This window comes from Delphinapterus leucas, chromosome 2, assembly GCF_059928025.1.
Source record: "Delphinapterus leucas isolate spDelLeu-1000000601 "Yukka" chromosome 2, BTC_Dleu_Yukka2, whole genome shotgun sequence".
Classification (NCBI taxonomy): domain Eukaryota; kingdom Metazoa; phylum Chordata; class Mammalia; order Artiodactyla; family Monodontidae; genus Delphinapterus; species Delphinapterus leucas.
This window is the reverse complement of record NC_143130.1, coordinates 68,981,079-68,997,798: the sequence shown is the minus strand read 5'-3', so window position 1 is coordinate 68,997,798 and position 16,720 is coordinate 68,981,079.

Sequence of the window (16,720 nt, the reverse complement as noted above, 5' to 3'; positions counted from 1 at the left end):
TGGATGTGAATTTAAATGTGTTGGTGATGAGTTTCAATGTTTGCAGCTCACTTTCTGGTGAAAAGATACAGTTACCATCTGGTAAGTATGATTGGTAACTTGCGTGTGGATGCTGCATTTCCTGAATGTTAAGTAGGAGCGACACTGTGTAATTTTGCTAATCCTTTTCCAGAAGTAGGATTTTGTGAAATGACAGGACTGCAAAGCAAACCATCGAGCAGTAGCCAAGAGAACAGCGAAAGAGGAAGAAAAAAGTCCTGGAAAGGATCAGAAATAGAGCAGCCCACGAACTGCTGGTAAACACACGGTTTAGGGAGGATATTATTAGGCAACCCCACACACATTGCCTCTAGTGCACCTGGAAGAGCCAGTGCCTTCCTGGGATTTTGCTCGGTGCTCATCAGCACCTAGTGAAATCCCCGAGATAAGAATGGCTGTTCCATTTCAGTCTAGAAAATCTAGTAGAGTGATAATCTCTTTGGGCACTAGAGAAGGAAGTAAATCCCTGAGGTCTGGTGGGGGCGGAGGGGTCTTGGCAAAAGCGCACGAGCTTAATTTAATGCCTGTTACTCTGTCTTTCCTTTTTTAATACCGGTGAAATTAAATCTCTGCAAGTCAATCGAATACAGAGTAGGAGGCCCCAAACTAATTCCCAAATCCCTTCATTGGTGTGGCAAGGTAATCGGGAGGAGGAGAGTGCATCTCCTCAACTCCTGCAAGCAACGAAGAGGGTACTGTCTCCATCTGGAAATACCCACCAGGACGTGTCACCCAGGCAGCTTCTTGTCAGTAAATATTCAGAGCTCTGAGTATCATGGTACAGCAAAGTACAGCCCACAATGGCTCTGGATTGGTGTTTCTTTTTCTTTTTTTTAAAGTAGAATGATAGAAAGTTTTGTTTTTTTTTTAAGATTTATTTTTGGCTGCGTCGGGTCTTAGTTGCAGCATGCGGGACCTTTCGTTGGGGCACGCGGGCTCTTCATTGCAGAGCGCAGGCTTCTCCCCGTTTGTGGCGCGCAGGCTCCAGGGTGCGTGGGCTCTATAGTTTGTGGCACGCGGGCTCTAGTTGAGGTGCTCGAGCTCAGTAGTTGTGGCGCGCGGGCTTAGTTGCCCTGCGGCATATGGGATCTCAGTTCCCCAGCCAGGGATTGAACCCGCATCCCTTGCGCTGCAAGGTGGATTCTTTACCACTGGACCACCAGGGAAGTCCCTGGATTGGTGTTTCTTGATCTTTGTTTAGGAATAAGGAGAGGGAATAAGCACCATTGTAGGTGCCTCCCAAGCTCAAACTCATTTACCACTCAGCCTGACTCTGGTGGTAGATGAGAAAACAAAACACTGTTTAAGCAGCTTGCTCCAGGTCATGCAGTTCGTTTCACGTGCTAGCTGCCAGGACAGCAAAGGTAAGAAGATGCCGTGCCTGCCCTGAGCCACAGCCGGGAGCGCTTTTCCTCTGGTAGGCTTTGGGTATCCTCCCCCACCCAAATCAAAGCCAAGTAGTAGTGGGAATATGGGCAGCTCAAGTGTCTGCGTGCCCACCGTCGGGCTCTGGCAAAAGGACTCCACATGTACTCCTAATTCTTTTGACAGTCTTGGGAGGAAGAACTTCGCAGATGAAAAAACAAACTTGGAGAAGTCAAACGACTCGCCAGAAGTCATTCAGTAATTTGACAGCCAAGATCTGGAAGCCAGGTATGTCTGCCCCCAGATTCCATGTTCCAAGCCATCATCCCCAAGCAATAGCCATGACCCACTAGCTCCTGACTCCACCCCAGGGGGCTCAAGTAGGGATGCAGATCTCAGCCCCAGTGCTGGCCCACAGATGGGAAAATGAGCCCATTTCCTCTATAGACTCTATGAGATCTGCTGAAATTGACACTTGCTCCACTAAATGATTAGAAGAGCCGGGAAACAGGAGGTTGTTTCAGCGATCAAGTCTCCTTGGTATGTGCCCCGTTTCTTCTGCATCCCTGGACCATCTGTATACATTAGATCTTGGATGACCCAGCATCACAGCCCCTCCGGCACCCTCCTGTTTACCGTCTTCCGTAATGGACTTTCAAAAGCTCTGTATGTTACAGAGTAAGATGTAAGTAGAGTGTGTTTGTGTGTGCAAGTGCACACACACGTATGTAAATGCACAAGAAACATCTGGAAGGATTCAGCGGGCGGTTACCAGGCAGCCTGCCAGCAGCTGGAGAGTCAGTGACGAGTAAGAATGGGTCCCTGCCCTCTATAATCTGCGAAAGTAACAGATTCAGGAGGCACACGTTTTTTATTCTTTGCTATGAAAACAAAACATTTAAAAATACTACAAATTCCAAATTAGAGTTTGAATTAATGAGATTCTCAAGAACTTTCCTACATTAAACTTTTTAGCATCCTTCCATTAGTTTAGTTTATCCTCAGGGTGGTCCTAGGGGACCAATGGAGTGGGCATCCCCTTTAATGGCAGAGTGCAGGCCTCCCTACAGCTGCTCATTTTCTCCATCCCCCAGAACAAACCAGTTCCCCAGAGTTCTCAGCACAGAGTTTTCTGGGAGATGGGTCAGAGTCACAGTAAGCCCCAGACCCATGTGTGTGAGCACGCTCACACACACACACACACACACACACACACACACACAGAGAGCAGCCTGCCCACCCCCTTGGGAAATTCAGAACTCAGCCCAGGCCTGGTGGGCCCAGCAGATCCTGAGAGCAAAAACTACAGAGAGGTAGGATTAACAGAAAACCCAGAGAAATCACACACAGCTGCTGTCTTTTCAGTGGGAAGGAGAGTCTTTGCCCACACTGGAACCACCCAGAAGAAATGCCCCAGCTGTCCTTGCAACTCAAAGAACAATTCCAATTCTCAGTTGAGGAAAAGGGCTTTGAGTCTGAGGACAGGACCCCTGCCCCTTCCCCCAAAATCCCCACCTCACGGACCCCTCCCCAGAGTTATCCTCCACCCTTTTCTCGCCCCCAGCCAGCTACCCGTGAAATCAGAGACTCTTAGGCCAAAACATGATTACAGTCAAAATGCGAACCTAATTGTATGCTGCTTCATCATGTACACCTTGTTGTAAATGGAGTGACCAGATCCTTTGTGAGAGTGATTTGCTGGGAGGTGGCACAGCCAGCGGGCCCTGGGGCCAGCGGGCTGAGGAGGGTGAGGGAGAGCACTTGTGGACCACACCACCGTCGCCCGTGTCCTCCCTGGCTGACCGGCACCTCCAAGCTGCGATTCTTGTCTTGCCTCTGGCTCTGTGTCCTTCAAAGTGGCCTCTTAATTGGTGGAAGAAATCTTTAACTGAAGGCTTTCTCTCTGGTTCACAAAGTTTGCCCAGACATCTTAAATCAATGCTCCCAGCCCTCTGGTGACCGCCGCAACGCCTGCCTGTGCTCTAAGCAGATCCCAGGGTGCATTCATATTTTTAATTACTAACTGAATTAACCGAGGCTAAGAGGAAAAGGTGAACAGAAGTCAGCCCTGAGTCTCTCCTTTGCCGATTGCACAAAATGTCTCCAGGGACCTGCAAAGACATCTGCCCCACCTAGCTAGGCCTTTTTCAGGAGAGAAGGGCAGACCCTTTGGAGATCTCTATGAAAGCCAGAGACTCTCTCACCAGAAAAATGCCCAGAAAATTTTAGATGCATTTTTGGGTCCCATGGTCTCAGCCGATTATTGAGCCTCCTGATGTCCTCAATTTTACCCAAAGATCTGGAAAGTGTCTATGAACCCCCAAGTGAAAAGTCACTCTATTGTTTATATTTAAAGATGTAAACTTACAAGCCTTCAGAAACCTGGCAAGTGAAATAATTGTAAAAGAATAATTGGGTCAGTGAGTGATAAAGAATAGTGGGGACTGTGGCTAAAACAAAGCATTTAAAATCATGTCAAAAATTAAATTATTAGCAGATGAACCAAACAAAATGCATCTTGAGACTAGATTTAACTCATGGGTAACCTAAGTATTGTCTAAGGATTTCCTAGGTATTTACACATGCCCCGCCCTCCAGTTGATAATGAGATCTACCCATTATCTAACCCCCATCATTCCTACTGGAGCATAAGCGTTTCTCATCAATCTTACGTCATAAGAGTTCTCTCAATTCTTCTCCTCCATGTTGTTGACAGTTCTTCCAGGGCTCTGCTCAGCTCCAAGACCCGAATTAAAACAGCACTTCAGCCGTGAAGCATCCCTGACAGCCAGACCTGCATCCCTGCATCTCTCTCCCCTCCAGCTCCTATGGGCGTTCTGGGGTGCCCACGATGAGCTACATTGTGATCCCTGAGCCCTTTGACTCCATTGTCAACACCCATTGCCTAAACCAGTGGTTCTCACTAGGGCAATGTCTGCCGCCTAGGAGACACTTGGCAGTGTCTGGAGAAATTTTTATGGTTATGATCTGGGGGAGGCACCTAGCGAGTGGAGGCCAGGGGTGTTGCTGAACATCCTACAATGCATAGGACAGCTGCCCACACAAAAAATTATCTAGCCCAGATGTCAATAGTGCTGAGGCTGAGAAACCCTGTCCTGAGCTGGCCCTGAATGAGTGCCTTGAGGGCAGGGCTGTGTCTTGTTTAATGCTGTGCGCCAGGCTCTATGACCCAGGCTCTATGACCCCTGGCACACAGGAGGTACTCAAATGTTGATGAGGTGGAATGGTTAGGGGGTGGGTCTAAAGAGAAAGCCAATCTTGGCCCCAGTAGTGCACAGCTGAGTCAGGGAAGGGACCACATGCACAAGGCTCTCCTCCACACAAACAACTCAACCGAGACAGGATGGCCCTGACGTGGATTGCTGAGAGGGGCTTCACGAGTGTGGGTAGAGGGCCTTAGAATTGTTTGTTTACTTGGGCTGTTAAGGTAGCAAGAACAGAAACCCAGGGCTCCTTGAGAGATGGAACGTTCACTGTAAAGAGATGTGGGAATAGAAACCAGGCCTTAGGAAAAGCAGAGCAGCTGCAGGAAGGCTGGACTGGGAACTGTCACCCTGGCAACTTCCATTAAGAAGATGAAGGTAAAGCCCTGTCTCTTCCTTCCATCCGGCCCCACCCTACCCCCAGGTTCATTCAGACTTTCCTGGTTACCCTTGACCTGGGCCCCTACCAGGGCCAACTTATCCATTAGTCGCAGTGCCTAAGGCCCTCGATGCTTTTTAGGAGCCCACAGAAGTGTTTTAATTTTAATTTCTTTTAAAATTAGAAGAAAAAGACGAATATAATAATGGCCAGGGCTTCCCTGGTGGCGCAGTGGTTGAGAATCTGCCTGCCAATGCAGGGGACACGAGTTCGAGCCCTAGTCTGGGAAGATCCCACATGCCGCGGAGCAGCTAGGCCCATGAGCCACAACTACTGAGCCTGCGCGTCCGAAGCCTGTGCTCCGCAACAAGAGAGGCCGCGATAGTGAGAGGCCTGCGCACTGCGATGAAGAGTGGCCCCCGCTTGCCGCAACTAGAGAAAGCCCTCGCACAGAAACGAAGACCTAACACAGCCAAAAATAAATTAATTAATTAAAATAATAATAATGGCGAATAGAAAACAGTGAATCCAGCCTGGATTATATTTGTCGTAATACCAATGCAGTCATATAATTCTAGTACATTTTTAGGGAGAGAGGAGCCCACCTACAAAGACCCTGCCCACACCTTCCCCAGCCCCTCTACACCGTGACCTTTCAGGTGCAACCACCATGAACCACCTCTCCTTGTTTCTTACTGAAAATTCCACAGAGAATCCACTGGAGACATTTTGAGTATAAAGATGTAACTAGGAAGTACGCTGACTCTGATGAATTTTCCTTGGGAAAGGGCTTTCCGGAATGGACTCCATTAAGTCAATTTAATTCCTTGATCAATTTTCTATAAAGCCCAGTTAAGCCATTTCCGATTTTTTCACTTTTTCATTTCGAGTTGACTAAAACTATTTTCATGGGGACCAATTCTTTTTCACTTAAGTTTTAGGTTAGAAATTTGGTTCATAGATCACATTTTGGTGAGTACCAGATTTCACTGATGATAGTTTCTGTCATGGCAAGTGTTCCTTTGTGAGCTTTATTTCTACCAAGTCCATTTTCTAGGGTCAAATTTTGTTCTAACTTTGGTCAGGATCGTTTGATTCTTTCATAATTGTAGTAGGTAACAACCGGTCTAATTTAGCCATCTCAGTTTTTCTCTGCATTAGATAAAAGGCGAGTCTCTAACAATTTCTTAGCTCATACCACAGAAAAATTGAGACCACATTTATGAGCTAGAGAGATGGGGTGGGGCAGGAGGGCAGGCAGAGTAGACAGAAGTTTAGCAGCACTCCTGGGTCGCTGAGCACACACAGGATGTCCTGGGGAAGGGGGTGGGGTCGATGGGAAGGCGGAAATATTCTCCATTCCAGCTCACCTTTGTCTACTCTTATGTCATAGTTCACTTGACTACCCTTTGGTCAACCAGGGGTAAGAGGACAGCTGTGGTATAAAATATGATGGCCTAGAACTGCCAGTGAGTCAACAGCTGGGGCAAGCCAGTGTCCCTTACGAAGGAGGTAAGGCATGAAACCAGGGTTCTTGGGCCAGACAACCTGGAGAGTTGTCTCCGTGTCAGGAAGCACTTCCACATGTACTACGTCCTGGGAATTCTAAATGGTGCTGGGAGGCAGGCCGTGTCACCTCGGATTCATGGACAAGGAAGGAAAATAAGTCCAGTAAGGTGGGTCTTCTTGTTCCGTACTCAGTGACTCTCCATTATGCCTCACAGCCTCTCTGAAGAAGGGTGTTTAGGTGGTCTCCTAACATTTCTGGGGCCTGGAACAAGAGTACAAATGGAGGGCTTCCCTGGTGGCGCAGTGGTTGAGAGTCCGCCTGCCGATGCAGGGGACACGGGTTCGTGCCCCGGTCCGGGAAGATCCCACATGCCGCGGAGCGGCTGGGCCCGTGAGCCATGGCCGCTGAGCCTGCGCGTCCGGAGCCTGTGCTCCGCAACGGGAGAGGCCACAACGGTGAGAGGCCCGCATGCCGAAAAAAAAAAAAAAAAAAAGAGTACAAATGGAGGCCCACCAGCCACATGACTAAATATTTCAAAGTCCTTAATCAGGCTCACAAGCCCTTTAAAGAAAGTTTTCTCCTCCTACCTTAACAGATATACCTTAATAATGACAAAATTGAAAATAGTGTTTTTCATGTGACTGAAAACTGGCTTTTATATGGCTGAAAGTTAGTAAAATATCAAAGATGGCTGAATTTAATCATTACTATGTATGAGTGTTCTGTTGATGGGTTCATGATGTTTGAAAGATTAATAAAATAAAAACAGGTAAGTTATACATTATTCAGTGCATCTCTTCCTTTGTTTCAACAAAATCACAATGTTGTTAAATAATTGGTAACAAAATTTTGTTCTACTGCCAGAAATGCCAAGTTAGACAACCTTTCTTGAGTTCTTAGTTTTTCTTTAAATTCTGTATGGAGAAAGTTCAATATTCTGAGACAGTAGCAACTGGAATTAGTCACATATTCCTTAAAGTGGTCCTTAGGTTCGGAAGTGAATCATAAATTTTGCATATGTTCAAATAGTTTAATAAGCTTATGTAGAATAACTCATCATTATCACAGGAAACGTTACATAATATTCTCATTGTCCCCTAGGAATTTCTCTCATTACAGATTTCAACATCTCTTGAAGCGGTATCTAGCTTGGTGGTACCCCAAATGCCAAACCATAAAATATTTGTTGCAGGTCTGTGATGAGGCAGGGAGGCTGTGATAGACTGTACCCCACAAGCACACTCTTTAATTCAGCCGATATTTGTTCATAGCAGGACTTTCCAGATAAAGGAAGCAGTGTGTTAATTTATATTCCTTGATTAGCATGAAGAATCCATGTAGCATTTCTTAAGTTCTTTCACATTTTTCAACACTGGGACATTATAAAGAAAACCCGAAATACCAGTATTTTGCTCCTTTGTTCAAATCTCTCAATTGAGATTCTGCCTTAATCTAGGCGGAAATGGCTAGAAAATAGTCTCTATAAACTGGACTATGTGAATGTGAATCTTCTCCTTCACGGTCATATGAGCGTTTTATTTCTGCTTTCTAGTTTCCTTACATTTTATTGGAATATTACTTTTACTGCATATTATATATGAAGGTTCTCTCTACTTATAAAAACTTTTTTCTCTAAACATTTAAAAATATTTTTAGTCTTTTAAAAAATGACACAGCCAATTTAGATTTGTTTGTTTTTTAAAAATAACCCTTTGCTAACATTATGAGTGACAAGCAAATAATTAACAAACTTTTAAAGATACTTTCATTTTCTGCCAAAGTCCATGGTTTGCTCTTTGAGGATCATCTGCTGTTTCATTGAACTCTTCTAGTGCTACTGTATCTTGTCCAAATTACCTCTGATCCCTTTAAGACCATTTTGTTGGGGACTTCCCTGGTGGTCCAGTGGGTAAGACTCTGCGCTCCCAATGCAGGGGGCCCAGGTTCGATCCCTGGTCGGATCCAGCATGCGTGCTGCAACTAAGAAGCCTGCCTGCTGCAACTAAAAAGTCCCCCATGCCACAGTGAAGATCCGCTTGCCACAACTAAGACCTGGCTTGGCCAAAATAAATAAATAAATAAAAATAAAATCTTAAAAAAAAAAGAACATCTCATCAACGTTCCCTATTATCTTTATTGAAGACTGTCCACCGTTGGCGGTTTATTCAGCTCCTTTCTCGTTTCTAGTAATCATATAAGTGGGGTTTTTGACGGGGAGGGGTACAGTGAAAGCTGCTCACTTGTTGTTGGCAATTTTTAAAATTTTAAGCAGACTGTCTCTTTCAAGATTTTCTGTTTCTTTGTGCCTTTTTTTGTCTGAGTTCCACTTCCATAATTGCTCTTTCTATCATCATGTCTATTTGCACTCATTCTCAACGATCCAAGGGATTAAAAATAAAATGAATTACATCCAGAGTATAAAATTTGAATACATTTTCATCATAGAAATGTAAATTAAATCAGTTGTAAAAATTAACTTTTTTGAAAAGTTATGTATGTGAAAAAAAATTATTTTTTCTAAAATATTAAAACATATCTATTAAACTTTAAAGGCCAAATACAAATGATAAGTAATGGATATCAAAATGTAAAATCAAAATTTTACTTAAACCTGGAATTCTCAATTTAATGTTTTGAAATTATAATTAAATCTTCTTAAATACTTTCTAAAAATAAAACCACTTGTGATTCTAGCGTTCAATATCCATCTAGTTGGCAATATAATCTTTCGTGACGCGTTGACACATCGCGTTTGCTGAATAACAATAATTGCTAACATTTATTAAGTGCTTATTAGGTGTTCTGACGGCCCTATGAAGGAGGACGGATCATTCACTTTTTTGGGTGGGAAAACAGAGAAACTATGGACATGCCCGGGTGTCCTCAGGCAGTGAGGGGAAGAACTAAGATCTGTACCAGGTTTTTCTGAGTCACCACACACTGAGCGCCACCCTTGGAAAGGCCCACAGGGCGGGGCCCCTGAACTGTTTTGGGCAGGTGGGCGGCCCCCAAACCCAGGGTTTTCTCCGTCTTCACATTGATGCTACAGCAGCTACTTCTGGCTCACTCAGGCCTGAGGCCTGGGGTCCTGCAACTCCTAGCCTGAGGCCCTGTGGGCACAGGGTGGGGACCAGAATCCGGCCGCCCGTTCGAGCTGCTGCAGAGCTGAGTGCAGACCGAGCCACCTCCCGGGCAGGCTCAAGGGCGCCACCTGCAGGGCAGCGAGGCCCTTGTCCAGTAAATTGCCTGCATCAGAGCCAGACCCCAGCCTGGAGAGGCCCAGCTGGGTCCCTTAGGGAAGGAAGGAAGTCTGGACAGGCGCAACCAGGAAAGACCCACGCTACTCCCTGCACCATGAACTCAGTTATCCCTTTTCACTTCTTCCTCTGTCAGAGGGAAAGTTATTCCCAACGTCTAACCTCAGTCCCTCAGACTGCAATGGAAGCCCTTTTCACTGCAGGGAAACAGAGAATAGGACAAACCCCAGGCAGTCTCTGTAGCTGCTTCCCAGGGTTTGCAGAGATACAGCTCCCTGGAAATCCATCAAGAATTCCTGTCCCACACAGTTGGTGGGAATGTAAATTGGTGCAGCCACTATGGAAAACAGTATGGAGGTTCCTTAAAGAACTAAAAATAGAGCTACCACATGCTCTAGCAATCCCACTTCTGGACATATATCTAGAGAAAACTCTAATTTGAAAAGAGACATGCACCCCACTGTTCATAGCAGCACTATTTAAACAATAGCAAGATATGGAAGCAACCTAAATGTCCATTGACAGATGGATAAAGAAGATGTGGCACATATATACAATGGAATATTACTCAGCCGTAAAAAAGAATGAAATAATGCCATTTGCAGCAACATGGATGGGCCTAGAGATCATCATACTAAGTGAAGTAAGTCAGAGAAAGACAAAGATCATATGATATCACTTATATGTGAAACTTCAAAAAGTGATACAAATGAACTTACTTACAAAACAGAAATAGACTCACAGGCAGAAAACAAACTGTGTTACCAAAGGGGATGGGGTGAGGGGAGAGAGAAATCAGGAGCTTAGGATTAACATACATGCACTACTATCGATATATATAAAACAGGTAAACAACAAGGACCTATTGTATAGCACAGGGAACTATACTCAATATCTTGTAAACTAACACATGTAAATTACCTATGCTTCAATTTTTAAATACATAAAAAATGCATTAAAAAAAGAATTCCTCTCCCATTCAAGCCGACCCCATCCCTCCACCCAAAACTGTCGCTCAGACCCATCTCCTTGCCTTACAGAACTCCTCAGTTTGTTTGTGTGTGTGTCTAGAATCCTGCTACCAAGTTACACCTCTGAAGCCTCACAACAACCCAGTGAGGTCAGGATTGTTATTGCCATTTTCAGTTGAAACTGAGGCCCAGGGAGATGGTGTAACTTCTTCCTGAGAGTCAGGGGCAGGCTGGAAACAGGGTAGAGATCTGATCCCGAGCCTAGGGCGCTCCTTGCCAAGCATGGTCTCCCCTTGTGTGGGAGTGTGGTGCAAAGGCAAATTCCTGTGTCCATGCTGTGTGTAAATGGAGATGTGCCAGCCCCAGGGTGCACACTCACGTGCTTTGTACAAGTGCATGAATGATTAGGACAATTCAACATGTATTTGCAAGACAAAAAAAAGCAAAAAGACCACGTACTCCACATCTTATACAAAATTTACTCCACATCTTATACAAAAATTAACTCCAAAAAGGATCATCGTTCTAAATGTAAAATGCAAACCTATAGAACTTCTAGAAGATACAAGAGAAAATATTCGTGACTTTGGGTTAGGCAAAGAGCTCTTAGATATCAAAAGCATAATCTTTAAAAGAAAAAAGTAATAAATTGGACTTCTTCGATATTAAAGACTTTTGCTCTGCAAAGGACACTGAAAATGTCCTGGGACATTGGGAGACAATATTTACAAATCACATCTCTGACAAAGGACTTATACTCAGAATATATAAAGGACTCAAAAATAGGAAAAGAAATAACCCAATCCAAAAATAGGCAAAAGATTTCAACAGACACTTTGCAAAAGAAGAAATAAGGCAAATAAACACACGAAAGATGCTGAGCATCATTTGCCTTAAGGTCATTCGAATTAAAACCACAATGCAACAGCTTAAATACTCAAAAACAAGGGTATGGTTAAATTACAGTGCATTTGTGCAAAAGTGTATTATCTACCCTTCAAAATTATATTTTGCTCTTCAAAATAACATGAAAATACTTATGGAACAATGTATTAAGTAAAAGAAACAGGATATAAACATATAAACAGTCTTATCCCGATCTGAAGGAAAATTTTATGTATTACATACATGTATTCAATAAAGATGGAAATATGCATAAAAATGTAAATAGGGGTCATTTCTGGGTATGACAATGACAAAAGATTTCAGTTTTCTTATTTATACTTTTCAGAATTCTCCAAAATATTTCCCAACATACACATATTGCTTTTACAAATTGTCTAAGTCAAGAGACAAAGAAAAGGATGCATAGTAGCTGAGCCCTGAAGTCCTCCCTAATCATTCAGTCCTTCACCTAGGAGATGCCGCCCCAGCTCCCAATAGCAGGAGGTATATGCTGAAGTTTTCCCTCCCTATAGCCTCATCCAGAAGCCCCTTCTGGCTCTCTGCGCTCTTGGCACTGCAGCCCTCTCCTATGATGTAGTCCTCCAGGACCCCTTCCACCCCCTTTTCCTTCCTGATCTTCATTCTGTCCCCCTGGGATTTCATTCACTCTGTGGCATCAGCAAGGGCACCCGGGACACCCACATTACGATGTCTGGCCTAAACTGTTCCTGCAAGTTCCAAACCCTTGCCCATTCACCCGTCCTAACAGCAGATGTTTGTCGAGTATGTATTGCCAGGCCCTGTTCTAACAGCAATGGCAGAGGTGCTGCTTTCACAGACCTGACATTCTAAAGAGGGTTCAGGCAATTAACATGGCAACAAACAAATGAACAAATTAACTTCAGAACCAGCATGTTAACAAGGTCCCCGGGACAGTTGAATGCACATTAAAACTTGAGAACCGCTGTTGTACACCAGCGGCAAAGTGTGGTTCCCCAGCCGGCGCCTCAGCATCTCCTGAGAGCTTGTCAGAGTGCAAACTCTCACCACGCCCCAGGTCTACTCAAACAGGAACTCTGTGGGTAGGGCCCAGAATCTGTGTTTAACAAACCCTCAGGGGATTCTGCACGGGCCTCATAAAGGGCTCCTCAAGGTTAGGAACCACATGTCATTTATCTTCACATCTGTATTAGTTTCCTAGTACAGATATAACAAATTGTCACAAACACAGTGGCTTAAAACAATATAAATTTATTATCTTATGGTTCTGGAGATCTGAAGTCCAAAATCAGTTTCCCTGGGCTAAAATCAAGGTGTTAGTACAGATGTGCTCCTTCTGGAGACTCTAGGGGAGAATCCATTTCCTTGCCTTTTCCGGCTTCCAGAGGCTGCTCACATCCCCTGGCTCGTGGCTGCATTCCTCTGACCTCTAGTTCCATCATCACACTCTTTCTCTGACCTCTGACCCTCCCGCCTCCCTCTTGTAAGAACCCTCGTGATTACAAGGGACCCACTCTGATAATCCAGGACAATCTTCCCATCTTGAGCTCCTTTACTTAATCACATCTGCAAAATCCTTTTCACCATGTATGGTAACATATTCACAGGATCTGGGGTCAAGACGTGAACATCTTCGAGGGGCCATTATTCAGCCTCTGTCACAGAGCAGATTCTCAGCAAGGAGCTGAAGAAAGAATGAATGAGTGAGTGAATGAAGAAAGAAATCAGAGACGGAGGAAGCTTCACCCTCCCTACCCTGTGAGCCCTAGCCTACCTGTGAGCATCTGACCTGGTCCCCCGGGGTGATGGGATCCTGCATTGCTTCTCAGCACATCGATCCTTCAATGCAAGTGACTAGGTGCAGTGTATGTTGGGCAGGTGAGGCTCAAAACTGAGGCTCTACCAGCAAGGACGGAGCCCGGCAGGCTGGCCTCACCAATTGCTGGGGCAGGCAGACCCGCGATCGGAAGGTAGGCTGTGAGGGGAAGACTGGGGTGCCAGATGGAGAGCTCGGTGTCTGGAGAACACACATTTTGGGGTCAAGTCCTTACTCAGCCATTTGCCAAGTGCACGAGCTTGCACAAGCCACTCTGCACCTCCCCAGTGACTTCATCTGCAATGTGGGATGGCAACGCCAGCCTCACCAGGTTGTCAGGTTGTCGTGAGAACCAGAGATAAGGCATGAAGTACCTGGCCCTGGACGGATGAATGAGGGCAGGGATTCAGGGTGCAAAATGGGGAGCTGCAGCCAGGGCCTGGGGTGCGGTGGTGGGGTTGGTGCTGACTCTGCCTGGTTGCCTGGCGATTACCCAGAGGCCCCTGGCCCCCAGCCCTGGCAGTCCTGGGCGAGAGTGAGGCCCTTTCTCTCTGTGCAATTTGCTTTACTCATTCATTACAGAGAACTGAACTCAGAGGCGGGAGGAGCCATAGGGGCCCCAATGGTCCAGAGGGCCTCCCTGTGGGCCCCAAGGTGGGGCAGAAAATACTCAGGATCTGGGTGAGGACACCTGGGCTTGGTCAGCTTTGCTGACCCTTTAAGCCTCAGTTTCCCCATCTGTAAGTAGAGATGATGCAATCCATCCCACCCCTCCCTTGGCCCTGGGTGGTGAGGACGTGCCAGGGAGGTGAAGGGTAACACAGGAGCGGACTGGGAGGACAGAGGGAACAGAGCGTGCAAGTAATAGAAAGAGGCTCTGCCTGGAGTCTTCTGACTCAAGTGAGCTTGAGAAAGGGCTGTTTGTCATTAGTTAGACTGAAGAATATTATGATAAAGACATCAGTGTTCTGTAATTAAGGATACTAGCTTGGGGCTAAATTAAATATTTACACAGCCCTCAATTATCTTCTCCCTCTCTTTAGCAGCTCCCTCCCCGCGCTAAAATATTTAGCAGGGATTTCAGGAGTATTCTCAAACCCAGCTGTGGTGCAGAAAGTTACTTGAGAGTGAGGGCGATGGTGACCACTTGCTTTTAGCAGATTCCCAGATCTGTGTGTTAGAAGAAAGACATCGCACTTGAATCTTTAGAGGGCAAAAAAACCCACAAATCATGTAGGCTAGGTCTGACACAGGCTGAACCCAAAGGGACTTTCTGGTATTCATTCAGAAACCACCTCGAAAATAGCTGCACAACAGCTTTTGAGGAGGGAGAAATTCGAGCAGGGCAGATGGCAATCTAATGCAGATTCAGCCTTTAATTCGTGGAAGTCACTTGCCCTTTTAGGATTTCACTGTTCCTACAATACCTAATAGATCTCTACATCCCTGTATTCTAATGTAGGAAATTGACTACAAGCATGCCCTATTTCCCATAAGTGGACCATTTCTCAAAGGCTCGATCCTGTGAAAGCCTCAAGATTGGCTGGCTAATGTGAATAGGAGTCATATTTTCAATGTTACCTGTAGGATATATGCTGTGGTGAATCTCAGAGCAGATGTGCTCCAGGGAAAATTGTATATATATTTAATTTTTGGAAATTGAAATGTACCCTCTGGTTCCCAAGGAAGACTGTAGCACAGCAATTGATGGCACAAACTCTGGACCAGTCCCGAGTCCTGGCTCTGTGACCTTGTATAAGTCACTACCTCAACTTTCCAATCTATGAAATGGGGATAAAGATAGACATAGCTCTTGATGAGCGTCAAATGAGATTCCGTGTCTACAGAGCTCTGGGTACCTGGCCTGTAGTAAGAGCTTGGTAAACAGTGGTTATGACTGTCACTTGAAATCCTCCTGTCAAAGTGAAGCCTTTTCGCTCTGCCAAATGCTTTGTGTAAATCTGGACTTCCGCGCCTTAAGCAGCCAGGTACGTCACAGGGCTGATCAGCTGTCCCGAGCTGCCCTGCCCAGCCGGTCAGCCCCCAGGAGAGCACAGGGGAGCACTTCTGTCTCCACCTCTCACAGCTCCTGAGCTGGGTGGGGACAGAGAACACAGCAAGGCTTCTCCGGCCTTTCCTGAGAACAAACTTCAAAAGGTCCACACCCAGACTTTAAGAAAGCCTCAGGCCCAGTGCCAACCCCCCTCCTCCCTGGGGTCAGCACTCTGTCCCAGCCCTATTTCTCGAACTGTCCTTGCCCATCCAGGCTGCCATTGAGGTGGCTGTGGACAGCACTTGGTCACCTCCCCACCTCAGGGGGAAGACCCCTAAACAGAGGGGAGGAGGCCCTTGCTTTTGGCTGAGACCCACCTGGGTTCAGCTCTCTGCCCTGCCTTTTACTAGCCATGAACCTAGTCAGGGTGTTCCTGTTTGACCCCGCAGATATTCTTTTTTTAAAAAAATAAATTTATTTATTTGTTTATTTAATTTTTGGCCGTGTTGGTTCTTTGTTGCTGCACGCGAGCAGCAGAGTTCTCTAGTTGCGGCGAGCGGGGGCTACTCTTCGTTGCGGCGCATGGGCTTTGTTTTTCATTGCAGTGGCTTCTCTTGTCGCGGAGCACAGTCTCTAGGCGTGCGGGCTTCGGTAGTTGTGGCACACGGGCTCAGTAGTTGTGGCTCGCGGGCTCTAGAGCGCAGTCTCAGTAGTTGTGCACGAACTTCGTTGCTCTGCGGCATGTGGGATCTTCCCGGACCAGGGCTCGAACCCGGGTCCCCTGCATTGGCAGGCGGATTCTTAACCATTGCACCACCAGGAAAGTGCCCCCACAGATATTCTTATTATTGGATAAAATAATGTGCAGAAGAGGTGAGGCTCAGAGGCTGAATAACCTGTAAGCTCTCCGTTCCTCCGTTGCCCCATAAAGTGGGCACACTGAGTTAAAGAAGGCTGCCGGGACTGGGTGTGCAGAGACAGGGCCTCATCCACAGGTGGGGACTGCAGGACCTTACCCCGCCTGTAAAAGAGCTCTACCAGCCCAGCCTGAAGGCCACTGTTTGTCTGAAACTTTAGCTTCTTTCAAATGCAAATACTTCACTGAGGCGGCCCGCATGAGGACTTGTGCTCATTTACACCTGGCTTTGAATAGGTGCCTTCAGGAGCCTTTCCTGATCTCAAGACTAACAATAATTACTATTATTATATACTCAAACAAATATTTATTGCACAAACAATATTACAACAATACCGGAAGTTAGAAAAAGAATCACCCACAAT